The sequence below is a fragment of the Humulus lupulus genome, chromosome 6, assembly GCF_963169125.1.
Source record: "Humulus lupulus chromosome 6, drHumLupu1.1, whole genome shotgun sequence".
In the NCBI taxonomy this organism is placed as follows: domain Eukaryota; kingdom Viridiplantae; phylum Streptophyta; class Magnoliopsida; order Rosales; family Cannabaceae; genus Humulus; species Humulus lupulus.
Window position 1 is genome coordinate 223,651,184 of NC_084798.1, and position 19,060 is coordinate 223,670,243.

At 38.6% G+C, this 19,060-nt stretch overlaps 1 pseudogene; it reads right to left on the reverse strand.

The window, feature by feature from the left end:
• Window positions 1-1,666: 1,666 nt before the first annotated feature.
• On the reverse strand, window positions 1,667-5,967 carry LOC133783574 (cytochrome c oxidase assembly protein COX15-like; annotated as a pseudogene).
• Window positions 5,968-19,060: the final 13,093 nt, after the last annotated feature.

Sequence of the window (19,060 nt, forward strand, 5' to 3'; positions counted from 1 at the left end):
ATCTGATTGTATAAGCATTCAATGCTTGGTACTTTTACTATGTAATATAATATAGTAGTATTCGTGTTTTTGTATGGTTTTGGCCTTTTTATTTTTCCAATTAGTTCTTTTTATACGAATTTTTATTGCCCACTATCTAATAAATATTATCTCCATAAATATTATCCTTACAAGTAGATGAGAATGATGGTGAACATCATATTCACACAAATATACATTTCAATCTCCTTATCGATACTCGATCTCTTCTGGTACGAAACACAGCATTTCTTTATTCTTAATATATTTTTTCATCTAAATATATAATTTATTTATTAAAAGAAAAATCAATGTGGAGTGGTTCTTGTTGAGCCCTTGATTGGATAAAAAGCAATATCTACGACAAGGGTTAAAAGAAGGAAGATGTTTGGCGACATATTACACAATGACAATGCAGGAAAAAATTAGTCTCTTTGACATTCTTGATGATCAAGTTATCAAAAATGAACCAAAAGAAGAGATCTTAATTGTTGTTGACCTTGCACAGAGATGTTTACATTTGAGTGGAAGGAATCGACCTACCATGAAAAAAGTAGCAATGGAACTAGAGATGGTACAAATAATTGATAAATATTCTAAGGATAGTCAACATAATTATGAAAAGCTAGAATATGCACAACCTCAAATTGTGGACTACTTTTGGAATGTTTCAGTCATCGAAAGACCAAATATTGTAGTCGTGTAAGAGTACTCCCAATGGAGAAGGTAAAATATTTTATTATTTATAATATAGAGAAAAATGGTTAAATAGTCTTCCAATAAATGGTGTAAACTTATATATTTTTTTTACCTAAATGGATAGTATTTCTCTATATGTAGTGAAACACTATTCATCATAAATATTTTTTTATTTTTTATACTTTTGTATATATATATGATTGTGATACTACTATATTTAATTATTTTATTTTTTAAAATGAATAAAATATTTTAAAATAATATAATATTTAAATAATGTAGAGAAAAAATAGAGAAGAACATCCATTGTGAGTACTCTAACACGTGCAAGTACGAACATACCAGACACCCAAGCAGCAAAGCCAAAGAACCATATCCCAACCATCTTCTAAGCATTAAGAGACTGCACGGTGGAAACATTTCTCAAAGATGCATGGCACATACTGACCTTGAATTGCATTATAAACTTGTTACTGATTTTAGAAATATAGGGTATTTGATAGGAATTTCTCTTATTAGATGTAACTAAAATTATTATATTTCAATGTGTTACTAAATTAGTATATAAAAAAAAGATTAATTTGTATATTATAGGAAATTTATTGACCAAAATAGTGCAGAATGTACCATTTGTTACTAATGTTTTTACAAATATAGGAACCGTATTAATATGTATATTTCCTGTTTTTTTTTTATAGTTTGGTTGGTCAGTTATGATTATAGAAACTAAACATGATCACATACATGGTCCTTTCAGATGATGAATCGGCACACAATAGTTTGGTATTTAAATGTCAGTGAAAATGAAAGTTTTAGTATTTTAGCAGAAAATTTCTTAATCAAATATTTGTGTATAGTGGGTCGTCAACAATTTTCATCTCCACTTTTCTTCAATCTAATTAAATTGAAGAAAATCTTCAAGCTGTCTCTGCCAATGATACAAACTATATGTTCTGCTTCTGTATGCACTTCTCATTTTGGTGCACATTTTATGTACACATATCATTATTGTAAAACTTATTACAATATAACAATTAGATAATTTATTACAACACAAATTTAAACAATATAACATGCATTATTGACTACTGAAGAAAGAGATAGTATTAAAATATATTGTAATACTTTATCTAGTCTCGTGCTATTCTTTATCACCACTCTCTCACAACCTCATACCAATATACAAATATCTTATCTGATCAATCAATGTTCTCTGATACGTCTTCTTCGATCAAGCTTTTTCTAGTTGATCTCCATGAACGAAAATGTGGTAAGTTTCTTTAACCACAAAGGCCCTTGTAACATGAAGCACCATCCAGGAAGGAAAATCGTCCTTGTATTATTTTTTCAATTTATAACGTTTCAAGTTCCACAATGAGGAATTGAATAAATCACATTAGATAAACAAGATGAAGAAGAAAAACAAAGGCCGAGCATTATGCGTTTATGAAACAAATTTTTCTTATAACAAAATAAGAAAGAACTCATGATCAGAGACACCAACCAAAAGGGCAGGCATCTGCACAAATTTGTGCAGTAAGCTAGATTGTCTTGGCAACTTTTGGCAGAGATTTAAGAAGAGAAGGCGATGGTTTGAGCAACTACTAGTCATGCGGAGTTTGAGCCATTGAGCTCTTAGTTCAATGGATTAAAATATATTTTTCTGAATTTGAGATCTCTTGAATACCTTTATGAATCAAAATTCAATGACAAGACTGAACCTAAATCATGCTAAGGAATTCTCTCAATAATACACAGTAAAGAAACACCACAGGAAAATTACCTGCACCAACGAAGTATTCTCGAAGAAGTTGCGAATAAGTGGCTTCATTTCTAGAACATCCTCAGGTATCCATGTGTCACCCATCTTTGGAAAAGCATTGTAGGCATGTCCCTGGAAATCAAACAAAATCATTATCACGATACGCTACTAGCAAAAAAAACAACAAAAAAAAAACCATACCACCTACTAATTAATTTGTTAAAAACTGAGCAATACAATAACAGTTGAAGTTACATACAGCATCATTTCCTGCCACAAATGCTCCTGAGACAGCAGTAATGCCGACGAGTAAGCTGACAGGAAGAGCAAATCTCTTTACTTTTGTGGCACCCTTAACCCAGGACATTGAATCTGCAGGTGGTTCGGGCATTACCACCGAGAGACCTGTCCAAAGAAGGCTGCTGTATATAACAAATGCCGAAGTGAGATGAGCTGCAAGCCGATACGGGCTTACTCTAGGCTGTGCATATTCAGATGGTGGTTCCTATTTGAAAAAAGAAAGATCATTTAAAAAGGCGCAAACCACAACATTTTTTCGATTCAAAATTGCAAATACACTTAATATAAAGTGTCCTACCTCTAAACCACTTTTAACCATCCACCATCCAATCAGACCCTGCCCAGCACCAAGGGCAAAAAGAGTAGAGTTTCAGTCCAAGTCGTACGGTAATATATCCCTTACGAAGAAAATATGAAAATGGCAAAGCAAACATGATACCAAGAGCTCTTCCCCACATACGATGAGCATATTCTATCCAGTATATAAATTTGAAATCATCAATGCTCATTCCTCGATTAACCCTGAAAAAACCATCATCCATAAATTCAAAAACTATTATTAAGATTATAGCAAATGCCATAAAATAATCTTTGTTCAAACTCCAAAAGAGTTCACCTCAAAACCGTTAAAAACTAGAAAGCTAAGCATCACAAACCATTAACAATGCTACAAATACATGTACTGTTCTTCTTTCACTGATCGCTTATATTCAGGAGACTGCTTGTACTTCTCGAATCCCTGTAACCATTCCTCATCCGATAGAGGAGGGAGCCCACCACTAAACTTCCAATCAGTCATCGAAAGACCAGATCTTGTTAGTCATGTAACACCTCCAAGTACGACCATACTAAACACCCAAGCAGCAGAGCCAAAGAGCCATATCCCAACCATTTTCTGAGCACGAGGTCCTCCGTTTACAAGTAGCTTCAGTCCTTCATAACTTTTTGAATTAAGAGATTGCACGGTGGAAACATTTCTCAAAGATGGCACATACTGACCCTGAATTGCATTATAAACTTGTTACACATGTATTACATTTCAAATACATGAACATGACACATGAATTGTGTCCGATCCCCAAGTGAAACTGAATTAGAACAAGGACTTTCATCACATTTAACTGTCATGGAATACAGGGTCGCCATAAGAAACACATAATATCAAAAGAAAAAATATGCAAAAATATTGTCTTTCATGAAAGTACAAGTGAGACCCTCAAAGGTTCGACTTTTCTTTTTTTGTGGTTACTTCCCGCTATCAAATTAGCAATTTAGAATATAATAGATGCATATGTAGCTAAGTACTTAGATACCCAAAAACATATATATCTAATACTTCCAAGAAATAAATTTTGAAGCAGGGAATGAGCTTGAAATGGCATTTATGAAACCAATGAATTTTTCCAAGTTGAAATTTTTAAACTTCAGTCTTGGGTTACTGCTAGCTGATGCTGCAAGAAGTAATGATGCTCAACTAAAAGATAAAAATATCTGCATATAAACTTTAATGTAAGAGCACTGATTTGAAACAAAGAACAAAAAATCTAGAATACGAAATAGAAATGAAGACAGCAGACATGGAACCAGCCATTTCAGTCCTAAAAACAAAAAATATGTATTTATATCATAGCTCAAAACATGAAAAAAAAATTGTTTTCTGATATCCCATGCTATGATAATTAAAATATCTACCACTGCAATGGCACTTTGCAGAACTCCACAATCAAATCTGTGACTACTATGAGAATGCTTTATGGATTACAAAAATATAAAAACGAGAAAGTTATCATTTTGGGTGTCTCAAAATGGTATTTAATGAAGTTGAAGCTGATCAATTCAGTTCAAAGTGCTTGAAGTTGGTTTTAAGTTTCCATATAACAATATTTAGCAAAACACAATCTTTTAGTTCTAAAGATAGAGTTAGAAGAACCTTGGGGGCAGATCGGAAGTCATGCAGAATTCTCCGTACGATTCCGGTGGAGAAAAATCTAGAGGTCTCCTCCCTCACAACTCTAGACGAAGATGATGTTGCTTGGGTGAGGTGGTTGTAGAGAGCCTTACGGTTGCTCTTCACCAACAAAAATGGTGATAATCGGCTCTGGAACATCTCTCTTCCTTTCTGACTCAATACCAATGCCAATGTGTGAGGGTTTTACCAGCCCATAAAGGGTTATAGCTTCTACTAACTTTTTTTAATAATAAAATGTATTTCTTTGGAAACTAGTAAAATAATTATGTCATAAACCATTTTCAAATCACAACTGAGATTCTACTTGCAAGCAATTACAACTGTGGTGTGGTTGGTATAGAAATGGCAAATTCTAAAGGATTTCCAATCTAATCTCATGTCAAGTAACTAAAGAAGTTCGATATAAAGCTTCCTGACAAAACAACTGTAGAAATAGTTGTCAAAAGTTGAAACACATACAAGAGAAAGATGAAAGTTATTCAATCTAATGATGGGTGTTGAGACATTAGCTTTAGCCATACTATGGTTTATTAAGAACAACAAAACCTTGCACATGCTACTAATGATTCATGACCCCTGAACTCAATCTTTTGTCTAATAACATTGAACAACGAAACATGAAGCAGTTTGTCGTCACTATAACCAATTCTTCACACAGACATTTTATCAAACACTACACATACCAACTACAACACCTACATTTTATCAAATATTATCTATCTATCTATCTATCTATATATGCATATAACAACTACCACAATACTAAATACATAAAGCTACAAAATGGAGACGAATTGAGCCTCCTCCGAGAGAGAATTGAGTTGAGAATGAATACGTAGTGTGATAATGGGAGAATGAATAAATGCAATTGTCAAATACATACTTAACCAAAGAAAAAAAACTGAATTTTGTACAAGATTCTGCAACTAAATACACACACATTCCTATTCAAACTAAAATCATTTAACATTTCATGTAAATACAAAATCAGAGCACATAATGAGAGAAAAAAATGGTAATACCTGATTAAGGTTATTATTCGAAATCAAAATGCTAAGTAATCTGCAACGGAATGTGAAAAGAAGGTCTGAGAGACAACTTAGAAAGGAAGAGAATGAGAGAAAAGTTCCAAGCTTGAGATGAGTAAAAGCTCTCTCTTTCTTCTATAAAACCTACGAAAAAAGGAGAGACAGTCGGTTGTTACTTGTGATGGTTTTTTTTTATACAAAGGATTGTTTTTTTTTTATTATTTATTTATTTAAAGAGAATTTGGTGAGAAATAAAGAAGGAAAAATTAAAATAGGTGGTGTTCGGTAACAATTAAAAAAAATAATTTTTTATTTAATTAATTAAAATTTTGAAAATTAAATATGAAATAGTGTTTGATAACTTTATTTTTATTTATTATTTTTTTTAAATAATAAATAATACACACACATTCCTATTCAAACTATTTTTTTAATTATGACTTATCTTTTTTTTACTGTGTAGTTTAAAAAAATATAAAATTAATTAATGAGAAATTTGTGAAAATGTCTTTTCTTTTTTTAAGTGATTCTCTTAATATATTTGGTTCGGGAAGTATTTTTGGTAAAAAAAAAATTATGGCATGTATACTGTTGTTATTTAGAGCATTTACAATTTTTTATAAAATCTCAAATATTTTACACTTCAGAAAATAAAGTTTAAATAAGTTAATTTCCAACGCCCATAAAAAAAATAGTTAAGCGTGCAACAAGCTATTTCAACTTTATTTTTTACATTTTAAATTATTTGAAAGTTTTTGAAAATTTGCAGGATACTCTAAATAACTATAATATACACGAGCATAAAAAATTACGCTGAAAATATTTCTCAAGCCAAAAACTATAAAAGATGTACCGGTGTGCCCCTTTTTGGGATGCACCGGAGAATTGCCAAAAAAAAATTATATAAAGTTGATAAAGAAGAACACAAATGAAAAATCTCAGCTTTTTAGAATTACTTTGTTATGATTATGCATTGATTTTTTCATATAGGAATAAAGTCCATTATTTTATGATTTTTGTTTTGTAACTTTAAACTTGTTTGGCTAATAATTAAATAAAAAAAATTTGAATATTCATAATAAAAAAGATAATGATATTACACTCTCATAGATAAATTTATGAAAAATTAATTTAAAAAAAAAAGAACAAACTTACTTTTTATATTATATAATTTTTCTATTGAGAAAATTTTATTATTAAGTTGTTACATATCATTTTTATAGATTAGAAAGACTTAATTCAAATGAAAAGAACTATAATTTTCATTTTATAGATAAAGTTTGACCGAATTTTCGGTAACCTATTTTTTTTTCTTCGTCTTTGTTATTTTAATTATATAAGTGTAAATCTTAAAGTTATATCATAACTTCAATGATTTTTTTTTAAGGTTAATCTTCAATGAGCAACAGCAAGCAACCCGAGTCAAATCTCAAAATGCAAAACAAAATCATTAATTTCTTTAAAAAAAAAAACGACAATTCTTATATAGGGCTTCACTTTAAGCCTTACCGGTGGGGCTCTCAGCTGTTCTCGACTCGTAAAAAGTTTTCGACGTGATTTTTTTTATGACCGTATATATTGTAGTTGTGTTAGAGCATCCTGTAAATTTTCTGAAAATTCCGAATAGTTTGCTTTCCACACGCATAAAAAAAAATTAGTCACGCGTGCAACAATATGTTTAAACTTAGTTTTCGATACTGTAAACTATTCAGAATTTTCTAAAAATCGCGCGGATGCTCTAAATAGCTACACAGTCATAAAAAAAATCGTACCGAAAACTGTTTAAAGGTCGAGAGCATTGAGAGTCTCATCACTAGGACTTAAAGTAAAGCATCTATAGGAGAATTGTCACATATCTCTTCTATATAATAAGTGTGTAGATAATATAAATTCTTGGTTTTAACACTCTTTTATTTTTTTTAATATTAACTTTAATAGAATATTCTTATATTTAACATAATATTCTTATATCTAATAGTAGTTTGTAAACATGACTTAAACTTTGTTATACCCAGATTTCGAGCCATGTTGATTATGACTTCGAAAGTTGGATTCGCAAATAAGTGGACTCATAAGGTTGGAAACAAGCTCCAGGATCATATGCCGAGCTTGCAGGATATATACGATCTCGAGTATGGTGACCTCGAAGAGTTCATGATCTCGAAAGATATCTCCGGGAGCACACTCATCTTCGGGGACAACTTCGGATCAGGGTTCCCGAGCTCGACGCACATACGATCTCGAAAGGCCATGCGACCTCGGAAATGTCTCCAGCTCGAAAGGTGATAGGAAACCTGGGAGGCTAAAGCCTTAGAGAACGTGATAACCACCTTGAATATCTACAAGTGTTATAAATATGAGATGTAATCCTCATTTATTATTGTAAATCCCCTGGAATCGTGGGATATTATTTGGTCAGTTATACGTCTCCTGGTCTTCAGGGGACGTTTCCTTTTATATCTGATTGTAGGCATTTAAAGCCATTTATTTTATTTATACAAAAAGAGTAACTACCCAAAATATGTGGGATAGTATTCTGCAGCCTTCCCTATAAATAGAGAGGCCATGCACCATTGTAAAAGACCGAAATTCTGATCCTTGAGAGAAAACTCTGAAGAATTCATGCTTAAGAATTTTCAGAGATAATCTTGAGATTAATAACAGAGACTCGTGGACTAGGCAGATTTAACTGCTGAACCACGTAAAAATCGTGTGTTTTGATTTGTTTTGTTGTATTTGGCCATTATCAATTATTGTTTATGTGCTCTTCTTTCACTGTTTGACGAAAAATGGCGTCAACAGTTTGGTGCTTTCATTGAGAGCCTTAAGCATTCATCCCTAAAAAAAACGATGGCCACAAACAATCTAAACACCCCTGATGAAAGCTACCCAAGGCGTCCTGGAAAACAACTAATGGAGAACCCGGATGCTGAGGAGAGAAGTGGGTCCTCTGATTCCCGGGGACCACCGCCTCCACCATGGGATGAGGATATGTACTACAATCCTGAGCGTTACGTTCCTATTGTAGAACTGGAAAACTGGCAATTGAAACAGCTGTTGGCAGAGGCCAACAAACGGAATGAGGAGTTGACTAGGATGGCCGCAGAGGCACAGGTGGCTCAGCCCCCGCCTCTGCGCGAAAACCAAGTCCCTCCTCCAAGGGACGTGCATGTTCCTCCCCGGAGGCCCCGTGGACGTCCACGAAAAAATGCTGCCACAAGGAGGCCGACTCAACCTCCGGCACCAGCAGAGCCATCTGCTCCTCCTAGGCCACAGAGGAGTACTCGAGCTTGAGTCCCGCCTAACCCACCTGTGGAAGTGCCTGCAGGAACTGAGAATAACCGAACCCCTGCAGAGGCTCGGACTCAGGTACCTGGGAGTGCACCGAATGCAACTGACCCATCTCGGGCAAATTCTGGCCCCTCTAGGCCGCGACAAGGGCGGCAGCCACCGTCGCCTATACGGTTCCCTCCGTCGCCCATAAGATATCCTTCACCTCCCCGCAGAAACGCTCAACCTGTTCGAGATCAGGATCAAGGGCGTACAAGGGAAAGACAAGGAAACAGGGAGACATTCCAGGAGCGGAGAGGCGCACCATCTGAGAAAAGTCAGACGTCTCGGTCTCGCACTGCGGAGACGAGGAGACATGGGAAGAATCCATCACGAAATGACCGATCAATGAGTTTCACCAGTGACGAGTCCGGAGAGACCAGGTCCGTCAGTAAACACGACCGAGATCGTAAAAATACTAGAAGTCGCAAGAATCGTCCTGACCTGCGAAGTCATCTGAATCAGAGTAGGGGGAAGGGAGATCAGACAAATCCGGACCTGAGGGATCGCTTGAATAGGCGAAGAGATCCCTCACGGAGACGCGAGCCTGGAATCATGATCAATGACAGTCAATTCCAGACAACACCTCCTACTGACCCAGTCCAAGAAAGGATCGATCAGCTTGAAAAAGCCTTTAGGCTTTTAAAGAATGAACGAGGAAATGGTCGATATGAGGACTCTGATGAGGAGCTCGAGCCGTTCGCTCCACATATTTCCAACACTCAATTTCCTCAAGGATTCCGGATTCCTCACGTCCCAGCGTTTGAAGGAAAAACCGACCCATGTAGTCACCTGAGTACATTCAACACTATTATGAGAGCTAGTAACGTGGGTTACGAGCTCAGGTGCATGTTGTTTCCAACATCATTGGCAGGACCTGCCAAAAGTTGGTTCGAAAAGTACAAGAGACACTCAATAACTTCATGGGAACAGTTGTCTAGAGACTTCAAGAAGCAATTCTGAGCTATGATGGGAGTCAGACCAGAGGCATCCACTTTGACTAACGTCCGACAACAGCCGGGCGAAACACTGAAAAGCTACCTGACAAGATTTAATCTGGAGGTCGCCCGAGCTCGAGATGTAGATGACAGTGGGCACCTTATGGCTATCCGAGCTGGTGTTTTACCCGGAAGTGCCCTTTGGGATGACATGCAAGGGAAACCGGTGAGGTCAATAACCGAGTTTAACAGACGAGCGCAGAGGTTTGTCTATGTAGAGGAGGCGAGGTCAACGCTCAAGGTGACCTCGCAAACCGAAACTACAACGATAAACACCAACTCCGCCTCAACCTCGGCTGACCCAGCAGCTCCACAGCCTACCTCGGAGAATCCCTCCAAGAGGAAAAAGAGCGAGGGAAATAACCTCGAAGCTGAGGGAGGAAAGAAAAAGAAAGGAGAGAGGTATTTCTCCGTGTATAAAGTACACACCGAGCTCAACGAGTCTCGGGAAAACATATACCTGGCTAATGAAAACCAGGTCCCCTTCAGGCGTCCGGACCCAATGAGAAATCAAAAATCCAAGAGGGATTCCAGTAAGTATTGCCGGCTCCACAGAGACACCGGACACACAACTGATGAATGTCGACAGCTGAAGGACGAGATCGAAGGGTTGATTTCGAGAGGTTACTTCCGGCAGTATGTCAAAAACCAGAGTACTGGACAGACTACTGCGAGCCAGAGAGTAGCCGCGCCTTCGACGGCACAAAATAATAACTCCCGATCTCGGGAAGAAGATAGACCCCCACCGATAGATGGAGAGGACGTAATAACCATCTCGGGAGGGCCTCATCTCGCAGGAGGAAGCAGAAATGCTCAGAAGAGATATGTTAACGAGTTGAAGACAGGGGACGGGTCTCCTTATGAACCCGAACCTAGGGCACCGAAAAGCCAGAGGATTGAAACACAACCAATAACCTTCACTGAGGAGGACGCCTCCCATGTTTAGTTCCCTCATCATGATCCGTTGGTTATTACCCTTCAACTTGCCAACAAAAGAATGCGCCGAGTTCTCATAGATAATGGGAGCTCAGTCAACATTCTTTATAAAGCGACCCTCGAGAAAATGGGACTCTCCCTTCGCGACCTGAAGGCGTGTGCAACTACTTTGTACGAATTTTCAGGAGAAGGAACTGCCTGTATGGGATCCATTAAACTCCCTGTGACCTTGGGAGACTATCCAGTCTCGGTGACCAAGATAATGGAGTTCGTGATAGTAGATTTACCATCTGCCTACAATGTACTGCTCGGGAGACCCGCCCTGGTCGGGCTGGGGGCAGTTTCATCTGTGAGGCATCTGGCCCTTAAGTTCCCAACCCCAAGTGGGGTCGGGACATTAAAAGGAGATCAATTGGCAGGAAGGGAGTGATATAGCATTTCTTTGAGGGGAAAGAAACAAACGAGCGCTCAAACACTCGTTATCATACAAAATAAAGACGGAATAGTTTTAGAAATTGATGAGGAGATCGATCCAAGGATTGAGGAGAAAGTTGACCTCGAACCTTTAGAGGAGCTTGAGGAAGCTGATCCCTCGAAGAAGGTGAAGGTCGGAAAACACCTCCAAGACGAGGCTAAATAGCAATTAATTTGCTTTCTGAAGGAAAACCAGAATGTCTTCGCATGGTCACACTCAGACATGGTGGGGATAAGCCCGAATGTAGCGAGCCACGCATTGAACATAGACAAAAGCTTTCCCCCGAAGCAACAAAAGCGAAGACAGCTGGACGAAGACAGAAAGAAAGCACTAAAGGAGGAGATTGACAGGTTAAAGGCAAACCATTTCATTAGGGACGCCTTTTACCCTGACTGGGTAGCTAATCCGGTGTTGGTCCCAAAGCCCAATGGGACGTGGAGAACCTGTATTGACTACTCAGATCTCAACAAAGCTTGCCCAAAAGATTGTTTTCCGCATCCAAGGATTGACCAGCTCGTGGACGCCACGGCGGGGCATGGCCTGATGTCATTCATGGATGCCTATTCTGGATATAACCAGATTCCCATGCATGCCCCCGACCAAGAACATACGAGTTTCATCACAGATAAAGGGCTCTACTGCTATAATGTCATGCCATTCGGACTCAAGAATGCTGGAGCCACGTACCAGCGGCTCGTAAACATGATGTTTTCAAAGCAGATAGGGAACAACATGGAGGTTTATGTTGATGACATGCTTGTCAAGTCTCAACTTAACAAGAACCATGTTGATGACCTCGAAGAGTGCTTTGGCGTGCTCAGGAAATACAACATGAAGCTAAATCCTCAGAAGTGCACTTTTGGGGTATCTTCGGGAAAATTTCTGGGCTTTATTGTAAACTCTCGTGGAATCGAGGCTAACCCCGACAAGATCAAGGCCCTGATTGACATGCCTTCACCTCGGAAGCACAAAGGTGTTCAAAGCTTAACCGGCAGGATGGCAGCCCTAAGCAGATTCATCTCGAAGTCAACAGATCGTGGCCTTCCATTCTTCAACTTATTGAGAGGAAGTAAGAAGTTTGAATGGACAGAGGAGTGCGAGCTGGCCTTTCAGGAGATCAAAAAGCACCTAGCTGAACCACCCATCCTGTCAAAACCTGAGACGGGAGAAGTATTGTACCTATACCTCTCAACCACCGAACACGCGATAAGCGCGGTGCTCGTTCGAGAAGAAGAAAAAGTGCAAAAACCCGTCTACTACATCAGTAAAAGACTACTGGGGGTAGAGTCAAGGTATCCATTGATGGAGAAACTCGCCCTCAGTCTAATTCATTCATCTCGTAAGCTCCGCCCCTATTTTCAGGCAAATCCCATCCATGTACTGACAGATCAACCACTTAGGCAGGTCCTGTCTAAACCAGAGGCTTCAGGTCGACTTCTTAAATGGACTGTTGAGCTCGGACAGTTCGAGATCACCTACCATCTAAGAACGACCATTAAGGCACAGGCATTGGCGGACTTTATAGTGGAATGTACTGGTATAGCCGACGACGAGGTAATAACCACGGCCCACGAGCTGTGGAAACTTTACGTCGATGGCTCGTCAAATGAAAATGGAGCGGGGCCAGGGGTTATTCTGATCACCCTCGCAGGGAGCGAATTTCACTCCGCTTTGAGATTCGGCTTTAAAGCATCGAATAATGAGGCCGAGTACGAGGCTCTACTCGCGGGACTACAAATAGCAAAGGAGCTCAAGGCTAAAGCCATACATTCCTACAGTGACTCCCAGCTCGTGGTTAATCAAATCTTGGGAGAATACCAAGCTCGCGGCACAAGAATGGCAGCTTATCTGGAGAAGGCAAAATCTGCATTGGAGCATTTCGAATTTTATGCAATCGAACAGGTTCCCCGAGAACGAAACTCAAATGCAGATGCCTTAGCTCGACTCGCCACCTCCGTCGAAAATGAAGAGCTGAATGTTGTACCCATAGAACACCTGTCAACACCCAGCATTACTGAGTCAGACGAGGAAGATGTGTGTATGATCGAGACGGAGCCGACCTGGATGAGTCCGATAGTTGACTATCTCGAAAATGGAATTCTTCCAAAAGATCGAAATCAGGCTCGAAAGTTTATGTATCAACTTCCTCGTTACACCATTTTGGACGGAAAGTTATACAGAAGAGGATATTCCATGCCGCTGCTCAGGTGTGTAACCCCTCCCGAAGCAAAGAAGATCATTGAAGAAATTCATGAAGGGTTCTGCGGAGACCACACCGAGGGGCATAGCCTGTCCAAGAAGATCATACGACAAGGATATTTCTGGCCAACCATTAAAACAGATTCTTTCGAGTATGTGAAGAAGTGCGACAAATGCCAGAGATTCGCCACGATACCCCGAGCTCCACCATCCGAACTGACCATGTTGACATCCCCATGGCCTTTCGCAGTATGGGGCATCGACCTCATAGGCTCTCTCCCGACTGGCAAAGGCGGAGTAAAATATGCTGTAGTCGCCGTTGATTACTTCACAAAATGGACGGAGGCTGAACCATTGGCGACCATAACTTCGAAAAAGATCCTTGATTTTGTGGTAAAGAACATCGTATGCCGATACGGGGTACCGAGGAAGATCGTATCCGATAACGGAACCCAATTCGATTGCGACTTGTTCACCAGCTTTTGTGGAAAGAACGGCATAATAAAGAGTTTTTCATCTGTGGCTCACCCTCAGGCGAATGGTCAGGTCGAGGCCGTTAACAAAACTCTCAAGAGTTCTCTGAAGAAAAAGTTGGAAGAAGCAAAGGGACGATGGCCTGAGGAATTACCTCAAGTCCTTTGGGGGTATAGGACCACAGCTCGGACCTCAACAGGGCATACCCCGTTCTCTCTAGCATACGGCTGCGAGGCAATGTTGCCCATCGAGGTCGAAATCCCAACGATTCGAACTCAAATTTACGACCAAAGTTCCAATCACACTCAGCTCGAAGAAACCCTAGACTTGATTGAAGAAAAAAGAGAAGAGGCTCAGCTGAGAAATGCTGCTTACCAGCAACGGACTACAAGATATTTCAATAAGAGGGTTCGAGATCGAAAGTTCGGAATGGGAGATCTGGTCTTGAGACGCGTATTCTTGGCAACCCGAGACCCAGTAGCTGGAGTGCTCGGACCGAACTGGGAAGGACCATACCAGATAGAGTCAGTCATCCGACCTGGCGTATACAAACTTGCGAGATTGGACGGAAGCCTAGTACCCCGAGCATGGAATGGCGAACACCTTAGACCTTACTATCAGTAGTGTAGGAAGTGTGTTGCCTGTAACCATGATTTTCTATTTGTATTGGCTTGTCTGTTTTTGAATTCCATCAAATAAAAGATCTATTTTGTTCAATATGTAATCTCTTTTTGTTTTTTATTTTTACAATCTCTCTTAATTTAATAACCTATGGTCAAACTCATAGGATATTAAGGGGGCATCATTGGTATACATACCATTAGCTTGAAAATTAAAAAATAAAATATATATATAAAGTATTTGGATATAACCAAGTACGCGAGCTTAGATAGTTCGGACATAACCGACTTATCAAAAACATAAAGTATTTGGAGATAACCAAGTACGCGAGCTTAGATAGTTCAGACATAACCGACTTATCAAAAACATAAAGTATTTGGAGATAACCAAGTACACGAGCCTAGATAACCGAGTTATCAAAAACATATAAAGTATTTGGATATAACCAAATACGCGAGCTTAGATAGCTCGGACATAACCGACTTATCAAAAACATAAAGTATTTGGAGATAACCAAGTACGCGAGCTTAGATAGTTCGGACATAACCGACTTATCAAAAACATAAAGTATTTGGAGATAACCAAGTACGCGAGCTTAGATAGTTCGGACATAACCGACTTATCAAAAACATAAAGTATTTGGAGATAACCAAGTACGCGAGCCTAGATAACCGAGTTATCAAAAACATATAAAGTATTTGGATATAACCAAATACGCGAGCTTAGATAGTTCGGACAAAATCGAACTACCAAAAACCTAAAACGTTTGGAGTTAACCAGATGTGCAAACTTAACAGGTTTGGAACAAACCAGCCAAAAAACTAATCGATGATAAGTAGGAACCAAAACCTATTTCGAGACAAGTCGAGATCGAGGCTGGAATGTCTTAAGAAAAAAATAGTTTCAAACTCTTAACCTCGGAGCAAAAGCTGAGGATGAGTAAAAGTGACTAAACAAAAAAGATATAACCAAATCATTTACGTTACATACCATAAGTACTTCCGGGTTCATGGTTAAAGTAACATCCGACCTTGATAAATAAGGAGGTCGAAAGCGGATAATTCAAACAAACTATGCATGAATGCGTCGAGTTTCGAGCTTAAAATCCAAACTATGTTTGTATGAATAAATAAACATAACTGATTCATCAAAATAAAATGTGCAAAATATTTCGAGCCAAGAAATGTAAAGCATGTAAAAGAATAGTTAAAGAAATTGCATCAGCCCCGTGGGCATAAATTAAAAATAATTACAAAATAGAGGGACGCAGCCCCAATAAATGACTTCCCCGAGATCAGATTTAAGGAAGAGGAGTATCCTTGGCCTTCTCAGCATCAGTATCACCGAACCCTCCAGGACGAATAGCATGGCTATCCTTCTGAGCCGCCTCTCGAGCAGCTACACTTGCCTCAAGACGGGCATTCCACCGCTCAACATATGTGGCTTCGAGAGGACCCAGGAAGTTGGTATCGAGGTCGGCATTATCAGCCCAAAGTTTGTACATGGCTTGGTCGACCGCTTTCTCCTTCTGCTCCTTATACTCGTCCAGGAGGCGGACCTTCTCGCTCTCCATGAAGTCGAAGGTGACAGATTTCTCCTCTTCGAGCTTGGCATTGGCCTTCTCGAGACAAGTCTTCGCCTGCTCCAGCTCGGCATTCGATTTCTCCAGCTCCTCGAGACGGGTCTTCATTTTTTCAAGTTCAGACTTCGAATCTTTGAGCTCGTCAGCCATCTTAAGCTCGAGATCCTTCGACTTCTGGGCCAGGGACATGCTCGTTTGCACCTCGTTGGTCAGTTTATAGTTGAGCTGTGCTGAAACGACAAGGGCCTGAAACACCAAGAACGAATCAGAATTGCGAACTGAGGCATAAATACTTAAAATAGAGTTGCGAAGGCTACCGCGGCGGTGAGTTCGATACTCTTATCATAAAGAGTATTGCATTCCGAGGCCTTGTGCACGAGATCCCAGTGGTCGGCGCCGAAGCCAGAAAAGCTCTAACCCACTCGAGAAAGGACGTCCGAGCTGAGCATAGCCCCTTGGGTCCCAGCAGTATCATCAAGCACGAACTCCTCAATATGAGTTCGGGTCGTCGGCAGCTAAACCTTGGAGGTAGAAGGTTTCTTCGGGGGCCGAACAACTACTAATTGGGTTTCGGTAAGAGGCAGCGAGATGGGCGCGGTCGAGCCAGACGCATCAACCTGGACAGTCGGTTCCTTGGCTGTGCTCGCATTAGTCTGGGCCGTGGGGGTCGTCTCGCGGTGTCTGGGTACCTTGGACGGTCGGTCGGACCTCCCTGGTATTCTCGGACGCTTGCTCCTCTGGGCGCCAGCTCCCCCATCGCTAAAGAGCACAGCGTCGAGGTCAGGATTCATGACACCTTCATAGTTACAATGAGTTAGACAATAATAATAAGTTTGAAAAGAGAGGGGAAAAGGCACTAATCTGGAACGTTGAACGAAATCCTTGCAAGATCCAACGGTTAGGGATCAATGACATGATGGCACCGAAAAGGTGTCAGACGAACGATCGTGGGCGTGTTTCCAAGGCACTCAAGTACCAAAAATGAGCAATACCTGGTTGACGCGTGTCCATTTTCAAAAGTGTGATGGTACAGTTCTCAAAGAAAGTAGTTCAAAAGTTTCCTTCTCTTAGGATTCGAACAAATACTTTTGAGGGGGCAAGATGTTATACCCAGATTTCGAGCCATGTTGATTATGACCTCGAAAGTTGGATTCGCAAATAAGTGGACTCATAAGGTTGGAAACAAGCTCCAGGATCATATGCCGAGCTTGCAGGATATATACGATCTCGAGTATGGTGACCTCGAAGAGTTCATGATCTCGAAAGATATCTCCGGGAGCACACTCATCTTCGGGGACAACTTCGGATCAGGGTTCCCGAGCTCGACGCACATACGATCTCGAAAGGCCATGCGACCTCGGAAATGTCTCCAGCTCGAAAGGTGACAGGAAACCTGGGAGGCTAAAGCCTTAGAGAACGTGATAACCACCTTGAATATCTACAAGTGTTATAAATATGAGATGTAATCCTCATTTATTATTGTAAATCCCCTGGAATCGTGGGATATTATTTGGTCAGTTATACGTCTCCTGGTCTTCAGGGGACGTTTCCATTTATATCTGATTATAGGCATTTAAAGCCATTTATTTTATTTATACAAAAAGAGTAACTACCCAAAATATGTGGGATAGTATTCTGCAGCCTTCCCTATAAATAGAGAGGCCATGCACCATTGTAAAAGACCGAAATTCTGATCCTTGAGAGAAAACTCTGAAGAATTCATGCTTAAGAATTTTCAGAGATAATCTTGAGATTAATAACAGAGACTCGTGGACTAGGCAGATTTAACTGCTGAACCACGTAAAAATCGTGTGTTTTGATTTTTTTTGTTGTATTTGGCCATTATCAATTATTGTTTATGTGCTCTTCTTTCACTGTTTGACGAAAAACGACGTCAACAAACTTAAATAAAATAAATAATTAAAATATGATATTTTTGAAGTATTTTACCATAATAATTATTTTTAAATAATAAATAATTAAATAAATTAAAATATGATATTTTTGAAATATTTTACAATGATAATTATTTAAAAATAATAAAATCATACGTTTTATAACTTAAATAAAATTTAATTAAACTTAAACTTAAACTAACTTAATAAAATAATATCATATTAAACATATAATTGGCCCGTTTGGTAAAATTTTTGTTTTTGAATTTTTTAAACGCAAAAATAGAAATATAATTTTATTTTTGTTTCTTTATTTTTAAAAAATAAAAATATGTTTGGTAACTATTTTTGTTTTTTATTTTTAAAAACAAAAAATAATAAACGCGTTTGATAACTTTTATTTTTATTTTTTGTTTAACAATATAAGGTGTTGATTTGAAGAAGAGAAGAAAAAAAAAAATTGAAAACTGTTTAAAAAAAATTTGAAAGTGAAAAAATTCTATTTTCAAAATTTAATAAATTTTAATTAAAATTTAAAAAAATAATAAATAAAAATAGAGTTACCAAACACATTGTATGTTTAATTTTCAAAATTTTAATTAATTAAATAAAAAACTATTTTTTTAAATGTTACCAAACAACACCAATATAATCTACTATGAATTAGCAACAAATTATTTTTTTTTAAAAGAACCAAAAATTTCTAATAATTTTTGTTATTATTATTATGTCACTTTTAGTCAAGTAATAATAATTTAGCAACATTCATGTATA